The following is an 11,157-nucleotide window of genomic DNA, read 5'->3' as shown; positions in this document are numbered from 1 at the left end:
TGCAGTCGAGTAATTAAGCGTTTCACAATTAGTGAACTAGATTTATTGTCATTGTCATAACCTAAATTTTCCGTGGGTTCATAAAAAATCGAACTATTTAACCATGATCATGAGCAAGTGCATAGATATACTCCCGAAAAGAAGTGATATAAGAAGCGCTGTTTCGGTATCTATCTATTTCTAAATAGCCTTGCAATTCGTCTTGCAATTTATCCATTTGTTTGCAATGAAACTTGAACCGCATGCGGGGGAGGATTTCTTGGGTTATTAAATAATCAATACATAGTGCGATATGGTCCTAACAAGGTATATCATAAAAACTGATATACCTGGAGACAAGACGTCTAATCAACGCATCCTCTCTTTTCCATCCAACTCGTTCGTGTTTGGGTATAGTTACAAGAGATTGTGTATTAGAAATCCTTTATTTTTGCAACCCGATCGCTCTTCTGACTTTGGAATGAGTTATATTTATCAGTACACCGTTTCTTATACACATTGGTTACACTCCAGTAACTAATGGAGAACAGTGAATAGTTAGGATTTTTTTTAAAGGAATCAATGATCCACTCGCAGGAGAGCCCTTTCCCGCATCAGGCACTAATATATTTTTAACGTCTAATTAGATCGGGTATTCGTTCGAATTCAGATAAGAACGGAAACTCGTTGCTTTTGGTTTTTCCTTATAATTGGAGCCATATAGCTCTATCCATTTATTCACTTGACCCAACTGTGAATGAATTTTGAACCGTTCTAGCTAAGAATCAAAAGGACATTTTTACCGATCTGATATGACCAGATAAGAATGAAGTATTCTCAGAGTTATCCATTGATACGACATGCTGTTTTTTCCATTCATTCCCTTTCAGGATCAGTCGTGGTCTTACAAACTCTACCGATGGTATGGACGAATCCGCTTCATCCAAATGTGTAAAAGATCATAGCCGCACTTAAAAGCCGAGTACTCTACCGTTGAGTTAGCAACCCAGATAAGGATCTAATTACGATCGAAATAAAAATCAAGAGATTTGATTACCGGAACCAGTCAAGTCAAAATTACCGGAACCAGTCAAGTCAAAACATTGAACTAACATAAGCATAAGAATAACAGCAAGTTTAGAAGAAACTATGATTCTAAAAATCTATACAATAAAGAAGAGCAGATTCACAGATAAGTATAGCTTTAGTAAATAAAAAAAAAGACTTCCTGTGTCACAGACGATCCCTCAAACCAATCCTTTGAATGAAGTAAAAAACCAACCTATGAAACCGCAAGAATAGATCGATTTATCTACGATCGAATTCTATTGTATTCTATTCGTTCGAGAGACCATTGTCAATACAAACGAAATATTGGGAAATCAAATCAAACAAAATACAATAAATAAACTAAATATAATAAGATAAGGCCTTGTGTTAGATTGGCACTACAAGAAATGAAAATGAAGTGAAGTAAGAAGAAGTAGGTAAAAAAGAATATCGTATTTATTCACTATCACTATAGGCCCCAAGATTCACCTCTTGTTTCTTGAGGTGAGGGAGTCCCAAGGAAAACCATCAGATTAATGGTAATCCCATAATTTCATGGATTTCAGTTATGACATATAATATAATCCTTTTTCTATCCCTCTCATATTCATATAAATATAAAAAGACAAAGAGATTCTTTGTCATTCTTTGTCCTTACATTATCTCAAACCATATAGGAACAATAGCGAATAGGTATGAATATAGCAAGAGAGTGGCGAAGAACAATTAAACAAAACTAGAACTAGCTACTATACCGGTCCATCTTTTGATTTCATTAATTTCATTTTGTTTGATTAACTCGAAGTTCCTTAATACCTCTGCCTTTTTTGAAATATCATGAACAGTTCCCGTGGGTTGAGCTCCTTTTTCAAGGAAATATAGAATAGCAGGAACATTTAAATAAGTTTGATTCTTTATCGGGTCGTAAAAGCCTACTTTCCGAAGATCTCTTCCCTCTCTTCGGGATCTGACATCAATTGCAATGATTCGATAGGTGGCTCATTGGGATAGATCGATGGCAATACCCCCCCCCCTGGAAACGTATAGGAAGTTTTCTCCTCATACGGCTCGAGAAAGAATGATTAAAATTGATGGATATAAATCTATAGCAAACGGATCCTTGAAATCATCAATTAAATTATGATTGAAGTCGTCTTTTTTCCTTCTTCCTTCCTATAAAATAAAATATCATTCGTCCTCATAACTCAAGTTGGGTAATTCTCAAAGGACTAAAAAGAAATCCTTAAAAATCCTTAAATAAATATTTATTGAGCGGTCTATAACCCCTTTTTTGTCTCGTCTGGAATATATTTCCATTTCTTACTTATTATGATCCAATCCACTTGATTGAGACAATCATTGAAAATGGTGTTTTCTTGTTTTGGAATCACTTATCCTTGAATCATTAGGTTTAGACATTACTTCGGTGATCTTTAATCTTCCGGAACGGCAGCAACATACCTTTTGGCTATTTCTTTACGTCGAAGAATCATACGAACGATTCAATTCCATTAATTCCCCTGTGATACACTTCTTTATCATCGAAATAGTCTCACCAATTACAGCAAACTTTTTTTTTATAGAAAAGTCGGTCCAATTTGACCTTTTCTATATCGAAGATATACTTACGAAGTCGTTCCAAATTATTAATTGGCACTAACCCTAGATCCTGCCTCTGATAATCATTTATTCTCGAGCTCCATCATGTACTATTTTATTTACATTACAACCCAACATCGTGGAGTAATGGTGAAACAGAACAAAATATGTCGAGCCAAGAGCATCCTCATTGAAGATGATGGATGTAAAATCCACAGCCGATCATGTCATTCAAGTCGCACGTTGCCTTCTACCACATCGTTTCAAACGAAGTTTACCATAACAAAAATTCCTATAATTCGGAATCGGTACGGGATTGATTCAATATGGAATTAAATCATGAATAGTCATTGATTGATCTTTTATTCTATTTTTAATATTCTCCATGGACGCATATGTATATCTAACAAGTATCCAGTTTGCCCCCTGATTCTAGCGTATGAATCATTTATTTCACCATTTATAAGAAAGACGAATAAACAAGAAGTTAGTTAACAACCTGATCATTTGTGACAATCAGTCATGAGTGAAATGAGCCAATTCTTGCTCGAACGACTAAGCTAAACTAAAGATCTTTAATTGGATTTCCAATACCGGAAAAGAATGAGTTAGTAACTGATTAAGCCATTCCAATGAACCAGAAAGGCCAAAGTGGTTTGATGGTAAATGATAAATTAACTAATCTCAGACTTCATCGAGTATCAAGGATTCATGAAAAATGGTTTCACATAAAAAAATCTCGTACTTTGCCATCATTGCTATTGGTGGAAAGCAGTTCTTCCGTAAAGACTCAATTTGATCTCTGAATCAATCAGCAAGTCTGTGCAATCACAACGAATAACTGTAATTACGGATATCTCTTAGACGTCAATTTGATCATTTTGATCATCATAATAACATGAAATTTAATTTTGCTTTTCCTTAAATCATCAACTGTCTAAACCAGATCAACTGTCTAAACCAGATAAATGGGACGAGAAACAAAATCTAAAACTAATTTCATTTCTTTGTTCATGAGCATCAAACATAATAAGAAATATAGTAAAAGTCAAAAAATGAATAAAAAAAGACACAGTAAAGTAAATAAGATAAAGTGAACGTCCTCGATTCATTCTTGAATCTGATTGAGAATATCAGAATCAAAGCAGCATGATCTTTTGGTATCCATCGGGTTATGTTATATATACAGCTGTTACCGCGGGTAATCGTGGATATTTTAAGGCATCACAGAAATTTCTGACCGAAACCAAAGACTGTTTGTTGTTTGTTCTTACTGAAATAGAACAATAACAATACAAAAGGGTGGCATGCTTCTTTTCGGCATATTCTGCTTTTTTGCTTCCAGAGTCGTTCGATAAAGTCAAGTAAATTAAATCCGCGATTCTGCCTACCAATGGATTTACAATTCCATTATTCATCAGTTCATTAGAACCAGATGCAAATTGGGTACAATACAATGCATCTATTCCTATTGAACTTGATTGTTTGTTGATGAAATCGGGAATAGCCACAGATATTTCAATTGATACCTTCCATTGTTGATCAGCACATCACATATCTAAAAAACATTTCATCTGGATTATATTATGAATCATGCATACCCGGTCAACCAACAAAGAATCTTCTTTCTTATAAGCTGTGTAAGCTGCGTGCTATACCAGTACCAGACACGTATAAGTGCAAAACAAAAAGGTCCAGATCCGTTTTTTATTCCCATTTTTTCATTTGAGTCCAGTCTTAGGAACTCGAATCCGTTGATGGAATTGGTACACGAACTCGAACCCTCATTAGAATCCAATAAAATGAATTCTCAATTGGGATAATTATTAAATGAGATACGATTACCATATCTGCTTTACCATTAATTCAAAGTTAGAAGATAGAAGAGGTTTCTTTCACATTTCGACTCAGAATGGATCATGCAGGAATCAGAATTTTCTGGATTCAAGCATAAAGTTTCTTTTGACTAACCAACTCCAATATGAACGGTACGGACATAGACTGAATAATCCAATTTTGAATTAAATCAAAAAAATATCTTTTCACGGATCTATGTCTATGCTCCCCCCACGCCTATACCAAAATCATGGATTTTTCATACGTGTGTCAGTCATTGAAGTGAATTCCGTGTGTAGGAAACAGAATACAGAATAGAAAGGTAAAGTCTAATTCAGAAAAGAATCATTAACATTAAAAAATCATTACATTAAAACCAAACTAGAAAGAAAAAACTAGAATAAAGAATAGATTACGATTACATTGTATCCACATGAACCTCCTAAATAGAAATTTAGATGATTAAAGAGAACAAATAATATTTGTTGAGTTAAGATGGAATTAATCTGGGACGGAAGGATTCGAACCTCCGAGTAACAGGACCAAAACCCGTTGCCTTACCGCTTGGCCACGCCCCATTTATGTTTCTATTCAAACACGAATATACATTAATATTGGTATCGGGTGTTCGTCAATTCCAGCCCAGTATCTATGGAAGAAAGAAGTTGTTGCTGAGATTCGACACGTGTAAATCCGGAATAAAACTAAATTCATTGATCATTACATATAATTAAATTAAGATAATTAAGATATTGTATGAAAGTATGATTCCGTATAATTCAATTTGACAATTGAAGGATCTTTGATTGGGGGAATTCAAAGAAAGAAGGACTTTTTTACCTACCCTCTTTCTTGATTTTTTCCCTTCAAGAAATAACTCAATAAAAATGATTTATTCTAAGAACAAAATATTTGTTATGCCTAATATCTTTAGTTTAATCTGTATCTGTCTTAATTCTGCCCTTCAGCCGAGTGGGTTTTTCTTCGCAAAATTGCCCGAGGCTTATGCTTTTTTGAACCCAATCGTGGATTTTATGCCGGTCATACCTGTGCTCTTTTTTCTCTTAGCCTTTGTGTGGCAAGCTGCTGTAAGTTTCGATGAGATCCTTGATACTGTTCTAGAAAGATTCATGACTTATTCAAAAAAAAAAAAATATTTTACCAATTTTACCAAGAAAGATGAGATAAGTAGTGCATTAAGACAAGAACCCTCGATTCAAACATTGAACATTCTTCAATAGACTCCGTGAATCCGGATCACCTCATTTCCTCATTCTGACCCTCCATCCATGGAGCGCATACGGTATTCTGAGCCCCCGCAATGCAATATCAACAAATCGCATTGTAGGTATGACGAGATTCTTTTTTTGGTAACGAAGGAATCAGAACCTTATTTTATTACAATACAAATGATTGAATTCCTGTTAATTCCTTTCTTTTCTAAAAACCACTTCGTTTCTTGGTATCAAAAAATGAGATGGTACAAAGGTTGAGAATCTATTCCCTTTTTCTCCCCAACAGGTCTTGGAGATTTGTAATGCTTACTCTCAAACTGTTCGTTTATACGGTGGTGATATTCTTTGTTTCGCTCTTCATCTTCGGATTCCTGTCTAATGACCCAGGACGTAATCCTGGACGCGAAGAATAAAGAATAATAGATTTTTTCTTTCCTTTTTTGGTTTGGTTTCTAAATCCATCTTCTTAACTTAAAATTTTATCTATTCCATACATTTCATTTATTTAAATGAATCATCAATCCAACCAAACCAAAGGGACTCGGGGTTTATAGAATGAGAAAGATAAATATCAAGTGAGCGTAGGAAACGGAGAGAGAGGGATTCGAACCCTCGGTACGAATAGCTCGTACAACAGATTAGCAATCTGCCGCTTTAGTCCACTCAGCCATCTCTCCAAATTGAAAAAAAAAAAAATGAATAATTCATATGTGACACGACGTGTGAAGTAAAGATTCATATTTCTTTTTCTTTATTCTAGAGATATATATGAATTTTATAAGAAATCCTATTTATACAACCATTCAAAACAGGTATCTCTAAAGGAAAAAAGGAAAAAAAGATCCCTCTTTGATTTTATTTCGTTCGAAAGGTTATTCTTTTGTTCTCCCGGCCTGGCTAGGCACTGGCCAGGCCATTCCCCCCTTTTCAACCTAACCTAAAATGAGAAATTGGAAAACTCAATATGTTATTGAGTTGAAGCAGCAACAAGAGCTATTTCGATTTCTATGATATGAAGGAAATTTATTATATTGTTATTTCCTTATTTTTCCTTTGATTCATCGTTGCTTTTTTTTATTGGAATGGGAAAGCGTATGTATGTTCCCTCAAGTACTCAAGAGACAAGCTTTGTTTTGTTTAAATAAACTTGAGCAAAAAAAAAAATGGAACTATAAACTATAACTTAACTATATATATTATTGCACAAAACTTATTTTTCTGTTCCAACTCGCCGATTCTATCGGACCTCTGAGTAACGACTTCTACAGCAAAACAAAAGGTTTTTTATTTATCCTCTTGCCCTATTTCATCAAGTATCCCCGGAGACAGGGCATGTCAGCACTCTAATATTCACAATATCTTGATCGCGCCTCATCTCCTTGTTCGACAAATGGGCCATTCCTATACAATAATCACAATGTAGCGGGTATAGTTTAGTGGTAAAAGTGTGATTCGTTCTATTACCAACTGAAATAGTTAAGGGTTCTTTCGGTTTGATACATTCATATTCCGATCAAAAACTTTATTTCTTATAAGGGTTTAACCCTTTCCTATCAATGCCACAATTGGGGAAGAATATAATTTTCGCGATTTGCATCCAAAAACTGGGATTATGGAATTGCGAAGCATAATTTTTTGAGTTTTCCAATTAGAATTAGATAAGTATGAGTAAAAGATCCATGGATGAGATACAAAGTGTATTTCTAATCGTAACTAGATCTTCGATTTTTGTAAAGGGGAGATTGAAGCCAAATAGCTATTAAACGGTGACTTCGGTTTACCGGGGCCATCGGCATATATTGTTTCAGCTCGGTAGAAATAAGATTCTTTTCCTAAGGATTCATGTCAGTAGAAATAGGGAACGAAGTAACTAGAAGGGTTTTTTAATACCCCTCCTCTAGAGGGATCATCTAGAAAGCGAATAGCTTTGGATACATTCAGACAGAAAAGCTGACTAGGTGTTATGGATCGAATTTTTCTTATTCCGATTTGCTATGACTTCCTTCTTTGATTTCCATACCTTTCCATTTCCATACTAATATCATACATCGTCAATTTTTTCGTTTAGGTTACTTTACGCCCTAAATCGGGGAATCTATCCTTTATTCCATAAAGGAGCCGAATGAACCAAAGTTTCATGTTCGGTTTTGAATTAGAGACGTTAATAGTGATGAATCGACGTCGACTATAACCCCTAGCCTTCCAAGCTAACGATGCGGGTTCGATTCCCGCTACCCCGCTCGATATGAATCATAATACATCCATCATTGATTTTAATATGCGTCTTTATTCCCTAAGACGCATACAATCTGATTGTTTCTGTTTTATCCAACAGGGAATGGAAAGGAGGAATCAGAAAGAAGAGAATCGGGACGAGAAGCGTCCATTGTCTAATGGATAGGACAGAGGTCTTCTAAACCTTTGGTATAGGTTCAAATCCTATTGGACGCAATTTATTTACATCTATTTTGTTTGGATTGCTATTCCAAGAAACATATTTGGAATGATTCGAATCAGAGCCATTTCTTTTCTCAACAATTTATGTCGTACTAAGAGACTCTACCAAATGAAATAACCAATTTCTTTATGTTTGTTCCTGAAGTAGAAATAGTTCCATCTGCTCCTGAATAGCCTCTTTCAAAAGGCTTCCGCTTGCTCGGTGAATACCTTGGTAGAAGATATGATTTCTTGTACTGAGGCTTATTTGTTCTTAAATGGGTACGTAACTGAACAATAAATTTCTTTACCTGTCCAATTTCTAATTGATCAAGATATCCATTCGTTCCGGTATAAATAGTAACTATCTGTTCATCCACCGCGAGAGGGGATGATTGGGATTGTTTGAGCAACTCCCGTAATCGTTGACCTCTTGCCAATTGATTCTGAGTAGCTTTATCTAGATCGGAAGCGAATTGCGCAAAGGCTTCTAACTCTGCAAATTGAGCCAATTCTAATTTTAATTTGCCGGCTACTTGTTTCATGGCTTTAATTTGAGCTGCGGATCCTACTCTGGAGACGGAAATACCCACATTAATAGCTGGACGGATTCCAGCATTGAATAAATCCGCGGATAAGAAGATTTGCCCATCTGTAATGGAAATGACATTAGTGGGAATATAAGCCGAAACGTCCCCAGATTGAGTCTCAACTATTGGTAAAGCAGTCATACTTCCTTCGCCTAAACGAGAACTTAGTTTAGCGGCTCTTTCCAAAGGCGGGAATGCAAATAAAAAACGTCTCCTGGATAAGCTTCGCGACCAGGTGGTCTTCTTAATAGAAGGGACATTTGGCGATAAGATTGTGCTTGTTTGGAGAGATCATCATAAATTATTAAGGTATGTCGTTGACGGTACATAAAATATTCAGCCAGAGCGGCTCCTGTATAAGGAGCGAGGTATTGTAATGTAGCAGGCGAATCCGCTGTTTCCGCTACCACAATGGTGTATTCCATTGCTCCCCGTTCCTGGAAAGTAGTCACTACCTGAGCCACGGAAGATGCTTTTTGACCAATAGCTACATAACGCATATTACATTTTGACCTTTTTGATTGAGAATAGTATCTGTAGCTACTGCTGTTTTACCGGTCTGTCTGTCCCCAATAATTAATTCTCGCTGACCGCGTCCTATAGGGATCATCGAATCAATAGCAATAAGCCCCGTTTGAAGAGGCTCATATACGGAACGTCTCGAAATAATACCTGGAGCGGGAGACTCAATTAACCGATATTCAGAAGCTAAAATTTCACCCCTCCCATCAATAGGTTTAGCTAGGGCATTTATAACACGACCCAAATAAGCCTCACTCACCGGTATCTGAGCAATTCGTCCTGTTGCTTTCACGGAACTACCCTCTTGTATCATCAAACCGTCACCCATTAATACAACGCCAACATTATTGGATTCCAAATTCAGAGCAATACCTATCGTACCCTCTTCAAACTCTACTAATTCACCTGCCATTACTTCATCAAGACCATGAATACGAGCAATGCCGTCGCCCACTTGAAGTACGGTACCAGTGTTCACAATCTTTACTTCTCTATTATATTGCTCAATCCGTTCGCGGATAATATTACTAATTTCTTCGGCTCGAATGGTTACCATTAGTATCTCTTAATTCTTTCTAGGAAGCAAAAAAGGAGAAAAATAATACCTATCCTATAGTAGAAGGACTAATCGGTTATTTCTTTCATGGCCCCAAGTATGCCAATATTAGCACCGATGGTGCGTAAATGTAACTCGCCGTTCAAACAATTATTCAGAGTTCCTAGAGCCCCTTGTAAGGCTTGTTGGAAAACTCGTTGTTGGACCTGATTAATCGCTCTTTGTTGTTCGAAATGAATGCTTTCGTTTTGTAATTTTCTAATTGTTCCAAATTCTGATAAGCGGCATTAATCAAATTTATCTTTTCTTGTTCTATCTCAGAGTATCCATTCACTCGAAACTCTTCCGCTTCCCTTTCCACTTTCTGTAAGCGAGCCCGTGCTTTTCAAGCTGCTCAACGGCTCCTCCGCATAGTTCTTCTGAATTGCGAATAGTACTCAAAATCCTCTGCTTTCGATTATCTAATAAATCACTTAATGAAAGTAGATTATCTCCCCATCAATTCCACAACTTCCACGATCTCTTCCCGAACCGAACATGAATCTTTCGATTCATTTGGCTCTCACGCTCAATTAAATTACTTATACTTATGGGGCATTCCCATATCTCTTTCTTAATGAGCCTACCCTCTCTTCTCTGTTCGTATTCCAGGATATAAAAACTGATACAAGAAAACCCAGGATCTCTGGAGGGCTCTTCTGACCAGACCAAAAAAACTTGTAATTGTCAGCAAAGTCGTTTCTTTATTTCTTCACATCCAAAAGAATTCTTTCTCATTTTATACACATAGGTCGTCGATTCAGCATTAGATAAAAAGGAAGGGGCGAGGTACCCGTTTTTCCAGTCAATGGTTCAAATCATTTTATTGATATGAGTGTTCTATATCAAATAAATTCCCAACAAAATGATTTATGCATTTTGAAACCATCTTATCTTGTACTAACGCAGTGGTAGAAAGAGTACCGTGTTGTGCTTAGACTTCAAACAGTTCAGCTTTAACCATGTTAACTAAATGGTCTCACATTATTGGTTAATAGAGAATCCAATTTACCAACGAGTCACGAAATGCTATGGTTCTTACATAGGACTTATTGATTTATTCAGAAGTAATTCGTTGAGATCGTGCACCTTTCTCTATTATTAGATTACAATAGCAAAATATAAAGTGCAGCTGGTTGGTTCCAGCCTATTCTTGAAATACACAACTCGCACACACTCCCTTTCCAAAAAAGATCAATACACCCAAGCACTACACTTAGATTTATTAGATTTGTTGCTAAAATATCGGTATTAAACCCGAAACTCCCGGCGGATGGCCAGTGACCCAAAAAAACGAAAGAATCGGTTAGATTTT

The 11,157-nt window shown here is 36.1% G+C and overlaps 2 non-coding genes and 1 pseudogene across 2 annotated transcripts; 1 reads left to right on the top strand and 2 right to left on the bottom strand.

Annotated features, from left to right (window-relative positions):
• Window positions 1-6,288: 6,288 nt before the first annotated feature.
• Window positions 6,289-6,376, bottom strand: TRNAS-GCU (transfer RNA serine (anticodon GCU)). The gene has a single exon. It is a non-coding gene; the product is annotated as a tRNA-Ser (tRNA).
• Window positions 6,377-8,038: 1,662 nt separating this feature from the next.
• On the bottom strand, window positions 8,039-10,058 carry LOC126409288 (ATP synthase subunit alpha, chloroplastic-like; annotated as a pseudogene).
• On the top strand, window positions 8,079-8,150 carry TRNAR-UCU (transfer RNA arginine (anticodon UCU)). The gene has a single exon. It is a non-coding gene; the product is annotated as a tRNA-Arg (tRNA).
• Window positions 10,059-11,157: the final 1,099 nt, after the last annotated feature.

The sequence above is a fragment of the Nymphaea colorata genome, unplaced genomic scaffold (assembly GCF_008831285.2).
Source record: "Nymphaea colorata isolate Beijing-Zhang1983 unplaced genomic scaffold, ASM883128v2 scaffold0027, whole genome shotgun sequence".
Lineage (NCBI taxonomy): Eukaryota > Viridiplantae > Streptophyta > Magnoliopsida > Nymphaeales > Nymphaeaceae > Nymphaea > Nymphaea colorata.
The sequence above is the reverse complement of the archived record's forward strand: the minus strand, read 5'-3'. Positions and strand labels throughout refer to the sequence as shown.